Source organism: Callithrix jacchus, chromosome 5, assembly GCF_049354715.1.
Source record: "Callithrix jacchus isolate 240 chromosome 5, calJac240_pri, whole genome shotgun sequence".
Classification (NCBI taxonomy): Eukaryota; Metazoa; Chordata; class Mammalia; order Primates; family Cebidae; genus Callithrix; species Callithrix jacchus.
This window is the reverse complement of record NC_133506.1, coordinates 92,360,616-92,368,246: the sequence shown is the minus strand read 5'-3', so window position 1 is coordinate 92,368,246 and position 7,631 is coordinate 92,360,616. Positions and strand designations below refer to the sequence as shown.

Below are 7,631 nucleotides of genomic sequence, written 5' to 3'. Positions count from 1 at the left end.
TTTGATTGCATGTTTCTATGGGTAAATGATCATAACAAGAATCGTTCATGTCAGCCTTGTTCTGGGAAAGAACACAGGGTATGGGGTCAGGAGACGTGGGGTAACTCTGTTACCACGACCTTTAAGGAAATAGTATCATTGAAGAGAAAATGGAACATTTGGGTTCTAAAGTCTTAAGATTCCATGACGTTTAAAAAGGCAGGAGAATTGCTTGAACCCGGGAGGCAGAGGTTGCAGTGAACCGAGATGGCACCGCTGCACTGTAGCCTGGTGCCTTGGCAGCAGAGCAAGACTCTGTCTTAAAAAAAAAAAAAAAAAAAAAAAAGTGTTTATTTAGCTCTTGCGTCCTCTGCTGGAGGATTGGGTTTTTTCTTTGCTCTTGTAATGGATATGTTGTGTGGCTGTAGAGTTCCTTTCTTCTCTCCCTCTCTCTCTCTCCTTCCTTTCCTTTCCCTTCTTCCCTTCCTCCCTCCCTCCTTCCCTCCCTTTCTCCCTCTCTCCCTCCCTCCTTCCCTCCCTTTCTCCCTCTTTCCCTCCCTGCTTCCCTCCCTTCCTTTCTTCCTCCTTCCCTCCCTCCTTCCCTCCCTTCCTCTGTTCCTCCCTCTCTCCTTCCCTATCTCTGTCTCCATTTCCTTTCCTTTCCACTGCCTTTTTTCTGTTCCTCTTTCCTTTCATTCTTTCTTCCCATTCCCAGTTTAATGTTGAATGATATTAGATTCAAAAGAAACCTTTCAGCCAGTGATCCCCCTCCTTAAACTGCATGTTGGAATCTCCTGGGAGACGTAATGTTGTAGGCTGAGGCTATAAATCAGGGTTTTATGAATTATAAAGTGCGCTGTGTGCATATCCCAGAGGATGGAATTGGGTCACAGTATTTTCAAGTCTGAAAAATCAGCAGCTGCAGTTCTCTGTGTTTTTAACCTAGGGCCCATTGCCTTAAGTCCTCATGGGCATTTTGAGAACTAGATAAGTGTTTTTGATTAACTCAGGGTATGGGCACTCATACTTTCTCCCTGCTTTATCCTTCAAATCAGTCTACTTAGAATTGGTTTTCAAAGTTCTGCCTAATTTTAAAAGGACAATTGTGGGACTGAGTTGCTGTCCTACCCTTTGTCTTTGTTATTTGACTTCAGACTCTTCCTATAACTCACGTGTATGTGTGTGTTTTTTATTCTTATAATCGACACTTCGTGGAAAAATGGGCCAACAGAAGAGCTTATGATTTCGGCCACTGTGGTCATGAAACCCAGGTTCACATTGATTTTATTGCCAAATTTAGATGCATGCACAAGTCCACACATTAATTTGCTTAGTATTCTTACCTTTTAAAATGTTTTTGCTTCTCAGACCCTTGTGATTTCAAGTCTCAAGTCCCTGACCTCTTAATGCTTGGTTTTTGACACGTCCGCAGCCATCCCGCCTCAGTCCTCGCCCTCCACTGGTCTGTGCAGTCATCCCCACGCAGCCCCGCAGTTATAGTCAATAGGGTCTTTCCTCCATCTATTGGCAAACATTCCTGTTCTTAGAGCCTCAGGAGTGAGACAACGACAGGATTCATGATTTAAAAATTTCGCCTTTCCTGAAGCTTCTTTACTGGGACACTGGTGTTAAAAAGGAAAAACAAAACAAAACAAAACAATTTAATGTTTTTTTTTTTTTTTTGAGACAGAATTTCTCTCTTGTTGCCCAAGTTGGAGTGCAATGGTGCCATCTCAGCTCATAGCAACCTCCACCTCCTGGGTTCAAGCGATTCTCCTGCCTTAGCCTCCCAAGTAGCTGGTTTCATCATGTTGGTCAGGCTGGTCTCGAACTCCTGACCTCAGGTGATTCAACCAGCCTCCCAAAGTGCTGGGATTACAGATGTGAGCCACCGCGCCCTGCCAAAAAATATGTATCACCTGGAGCATAGTTGCCTAAATGACAAAAAGATACTTTAAATCCCAGCCTCTGTTTTCATCTGTCAGGGGAATTCAGAGGAGGCTCGGGAAAATCGTGAGGACAGAGGGCTGTGTCCTGAATCCCTAGCTTACAATTCCCGCGTCCATTGGTCAAGGAGGGCGGCCCTCTTCACAGCTGCAGGCTCTCCTGCATATATTTGTCATTGTTGACAAACTAATTCTATTCAGGGTGTCTTTTGTAAGGATCAGCTGAGTAGGATCCTGGCAATTTCAGATGATTCAGGCTCTTTTGAGCAAGACCCTTGGCTAGGACCTATTTCAAACAAGGAAGAAAGTTCTTTTTTTCATTGCTAAAGGAGTTGTGTTTAATGAGATACAGAAGGCTGTAGTTTAAAACGTTTTTTAAAATGGGGTTAGGAGGTTTATGGGAGATGAATGGAAACCTGGTGATCTCTTGTTTTAGTGGTGGCTCTTTGCTACTGTACACGTAACACAGACTACTTAAATTCAAGATGCTACCAACCCTTGGGCATGAACTGTCAATGTTTGATATTCCTTGCTTCCTCCACGAGACTGTGTGGTTATTGATCTTTGTTCAACCCAAGCCTTGGATTATTAAAAAGAATGAGTTCGGGTTAATGTTGCCCTATCGCCAGCAGGGGGTGGTCGTGCCCTTCCAATCCCAAAAGGCTACAGCAACATCTTCCAGGCAAAACTGGTTTGAGTCACCATTACCATCCTTTCTCTGTTCAAATTGACATTTTGCCAAGAACAGCATTACTTCTTAGCGAGCAGCAGTTGATCAATTATCTTGAAAAATATTTAGGAAGCTATAAAATTTTAAAAATGAAAAGCAAAATATATCTTCTATTTTTTAACTTTTTCCATAAACATGAATCACCTGGGGAGGGGGGGAAGTAGATGCTTTTCAATCTTTTCAATGATTGCACCAGTTCTAAACCATCCAGGTGTTTTTCAAATGACCCACAGTCATATTTAATAGCATGTGAAGGGGCTAACGTCCTCTCAACTTTAGATTTAATAGCCTGCCCCCTTCAACTGGCAGAGATATTGATAGAGACAGACCAGACTGTTCTGCTATAATTTCAACTCATTTTCTCCTGTGTTAATATCTATAGCATGGGACGGAAATTTTTTTTCTGTAGAGGCCAGGTCATAAATATTTAGGCTGTGTGGGCCAGAGAGACTGTTGCAACTACTCCACTTGGCTGTGATTGTGCAAGAGCAGCTCTAGACAATATGCAAACAAAGGCTCATGACTGTGTCCTAATAAAACTTTATTTATAGTTTGGCCACGCCCTGTCTTTTTGACAGCCCTCCAATTTTAGTATATGTGCTGCCGAAGTGAGCACTTGACAGCCTTCCAAAACCGTCAGCACCTTCCATATACTGTTATTTCATGTTGGTTATAAACTCAAGCTCTTTTCTGATGAAGAGGAAAATAACAGAATCTGAAAGTCCCTCTGGTTCAACTCCTTTCCCAATGCCCGGTCCCCCTTATGACACTCTTGACAAGCATCCTTGCCCATAGCTCGAAACTCTCATGCTTTCTTTCTTCCCTGCAACACAAGCAGCAGCCCTGAAGAGCAGACGGGATGATACAAATGCAAGACGTTTTAAGGAGATAGCACGGCAATTTAGAGACGAAGGCTGCTGGAATGGTGAAGTTTTAATCTTTTCATTCATCGCAGAGTTTAATCCATATCTGGAAAGAATGATGCCACAGTATAAAACCGACAGGCACTGACTGGCCTGAAATATCCCAGGAAAATAGGGTTTATTAAGATTTCTCTAGGAGTTGATCCAAGAACATTTTTCTTTCTGCCTTTTGATCTGTTGAAAGATCCACAGGATACTTGGACGCCTAAAAGACATAAATGCCGACACGGAAATACACTCTGACAAGTGGCCTTGTGAAGGGAGCCAGTTCTTAGAGAAGGAGTAATTGTAAGGGTGGGAACTGAAACCTTTTTTGTCTACTACCCGACCTTCTGAAACCCTTCTTTCCTTTGTGCTTTTTCTGTGAACAGATTGTTTCTTCCAGCTTGGAGTGGGTTTAGGGAGCCTGAGAAAACGCGGTTGCTCCTGCAGTGTGAGTCTCTTTACCTGACCTAAACTTCCTCTTCCCCTCTCCATTGTTGAGAGTGAGAAGTTACATGCTCCTTTTCTTCCTCGAGAAGTAACATTTAGCTGGGGCTGACACAGAGGCCAGGACACGAGAAATGACCAAGAGGAGAAGCCCAGGAGGCAGAAGACGAGGTCTTTGTCCCTTTTTTTTTTTGAGACAGAGTTTCGCTCTTGTTACCCAGGCTGGAGTGCAATGGAGCGATCTCGGCTCACTGCAATCTCCGCCTCCTGGGTTCAGGCAATTCTCCTGCCTCAGCCTCCTGAGTAGCTGGGATTACAGGCATGCGCCACCATGCCCAGCTAATTTTTTGTATTTTTAGTAGAGACGGGGTTTCACCATTTTGACCGGGATGGTCTCGATCTCTTGACCTCGTGATTCACCCGCCTCGGCCTCCCAAAGTGCTGGGATTACAGGCGCGAGCCACTGCGCCCAGCCCGTCTTGTCCCTTTTACAGTGAGATAGTTTTATGTAAACATCAGAAGTTCCTGGAGGCACCCAAACAAAATGGAGGACAGGAAGCAAATATCTGAGAGGCCCCCAAACCTCTATCTACTGTGGGACCCAAACGAGCACATGAATCCCTTCTGGATATCCTTTGAATCCTTTAAGAGTAGCAGAGGCCAGGCGCGGTGGCTCACACCTGTAATCCCAGCACTTCAGGAGGCCGAGGCGAGTGGATCACGAGGTCAAGAGATGGAGACCATCCTGGCCAACATGGTGAAACCCGTCTCTACTAAAAGTTCAATGGGCGTGGTGGCACGCACCTGTAGTCCCTGCTACTCGGGAGGCGGAGGCAGGAGAATCGCTTGAACCCGGGAGGCAGAGGTTGCAGTGAGCTAAGATCGCATCACTATACTCCAGCCTGGAAACAGAGCGAGACCCCATCTCAAAAAAGAAAAGAAAAAAAAAAAAGAGTAGCAGAGTTCACTTAAAAAGTTTTATTATAAAGGATTATTGGGGTTGGCTATGAATTCTCCTTACTCACATCTGATGGGGAAAAATGGGGAGGATCAGATACCACAAAGATACTGGAAGAAGATCAAAGCCTTGAACTCCCAGCCCCAGACTTTATCCACCATGATCCCTACCTGCAGGTGTCTGGGGGTTCCTCTTGCCCAGGCTGTTCAGTCTCTGAACCCCTAGGATGGGTCTCTGGCTTGCTCAGAGGTGCAAGCTCCCAGCTCCCCTTTGCCAGTTGTCTGAAGACTCAGGGGTACCTCTCTGGAGGATGTAGTTTTAACCTTTGTCTGCTGTGGGCAGGTGCTTGTCACAAGGGGACTCATTTCTTCCTTCTGCTTCATGCTATGGGGAGGGGACTGACTCTGGATATCTGCTGTGCTAAGACAGGCATTGTGTGGTCTGAGTCAGAGCCTGGTCTTGGTCACTCTGATCTCTGGCTGCCTGAGAGACAGTGTGGTTAGGTGGAAAAGAGAAGACTTGCATGCTATCATCTCCTCCCTAGGGCCCTATTGACCTTTGGTGGATCCACACTGAAGGTTGGGCAGAGGAGAGAGACAGATGATGGCTTGTCTCTTGTAGAAAGGCCTCTTCTGGAAAGTTCCATGCACCTAACATTGTAGGGGGAGAGCAGGAGATGGAGAGAGAAATGCAAAAAGCCATGTTCCCACACTAAAATCTCCCATTGGCTCAGCCTCCTATCCATAAGGGAATGATGGGAGATGCTACCTGCTTCCCCAGGGCTGCCAACTACAAGTGCACAGCCTCCCCCAGCTCTCAGCGCTGTAGCCGGGCATAGTTACAAATAGACTCTGGGGTGACCTATCCTTGTGTGGTGTGTGGAAGTTAGGCCTTTCTTTGAGGAACTAAAAACACATCAATTAGCTATTCCCTGGTTTCCCCACACACTGGTAGTAGTGGATTTTCTTGGAATGTCCTTCTTTGGTCTGCCGGCTGATTATTATTTTCAGAGGACGCTAATGACAGCCCAGGTGTGATGTCTGCAAAGCCCTATGTTAAGGCACTTGCGTAGCAAACCTGCCATTCAGGTAATGACGGCTGCCCTCTGGAAAAATAAGCTGAGGCCACACGGGGAAGGCCCTGGATGCTTGAGAAGGGTGTGAGGCCAGTCACAGGAGTCGACTCGGTGGAGTAGGGCATGAGAGTTACAAGTGGCTTTATGAAGTTTTTGTTGAGTGTGGGAGGGTGGAAAGAGCTTTACTGAAGAGACATGTTGTTTCTTGTTTCCCAGCTCAAATCAATTTCCTTATCATAATACAAGCAAAGGTAATAATTATTAGGATCACTTACCATGATTATGGATGACAGGAATTGCAGTTGGGCAAAGGGACTCTTTTGTGTATTTAAATTTCCTTCTCTGAAGTTTTGGCATCCTTATTTTGTCTTTGTAACAGTGACTCACACCACAGTAGGCGTGAAGCAGGGATTGAATGACCACTTCTTCATGGGTTCCAACTCCACTCGTTCCAATACCAATTTCTTGAAAACAAAGACTAATGACATCCATAACACAAATGAAAGCAGCCTGTCCAAGACGATTTAATTTAGTATGGACTAAGACACAATTTCTCAGTTAGGGTTGTTGTTGTTGTTGTTTTTCTTAAAAGTTCAGCCAGGCTGGGTGCAGTGGCTCACGCCTGTAATCCCAACACTTTGGGAGGCCAAGGTGGCTGGATCGTGAGGTCAGGAGATCAAGACCAACCTGGCTAACACAGTTAAACCCCCTGTCTACTAAAAATACAAAAATTAGCTGGGCGTGGTGGCGTCCACCTGTAATCCTAGCTGCTCTGGAGGCTGAGGCAGGAGAATCGCTTGAACCCAGGAGGCAGAAGTTGCAGTGAGCTGAGATGGCGCCACTGCACTCCATCCTGGGTGACAGGGGGAGACTCTGTCTCAAAACAGAAGAAAACAATAACAACGACAACAAAAACTTCAGCCATCATTTGGTTCATTGAAGAAACAAATGGCCCTTGAAGACAATTTAGAAAGATTTTTATAAGTAAATATTCACTTATATGTAAATAGGGGTACACTTTTTAGTGTTATGTTAGCTAACACAATAGATAGCCTTGGACATGTGTTTTCCATCCTCTCCCATGAATCTAATTTGTGAACCTCTCATGTCTTGCTCTATGCATGGAATCCAGGAAAAATTTGGGGCGAAGTGATCGATCTTAATTTCCAGACCTCATTCTGTCTTCTATTCTTGGTGAGAACCTAGGAAATATCTCCCTTCCAGGCCTGACTTGATGCTCTTGCAGGTTTAGCTTGCATGGAGCCAGACTGTGCTAGTGGGATTCTGATGACGCTGCCTTTATCCTGTTCATGTAAACCTGTCCCGAGACTGGTTTATAGACACGACATTCACTGTGGGGAATGCATTGAATCATCGATTGATCGAAATCACCCAGAATCTTGTGACTTGTGGGTCAGCAGCCTCAGCGTCCTCTGGGAGCTCGTTAGATGTGCAAAATCTTCGGTCTTAACCCCGAACAATTATATCAGAATCTGCATTTTAACAAGGTCCCCATATGATAAGTATGCACATTAAGATTTCAGACGTACTGACATACAAGGCTTGGGACTGGGCAGTGACCTGAGACTAC

General features: G+C 45.1%; 1 protein-coding gene across 15 annotated transcripts in view; it reads left to right on the top strand.

The window, feature by feature from the left end:
* LOC103793320 (guanine nucleotide-binding protein G(i) subunit alpha-2-like) overlaps positions 1-7,631 on the top strand; it is a 154,682-nt gene that overhangs the window by 87,089 nt on the left and 59,962 nt on the right. The gene's annotated exons all lie outside the window — the stretch shown is intronic.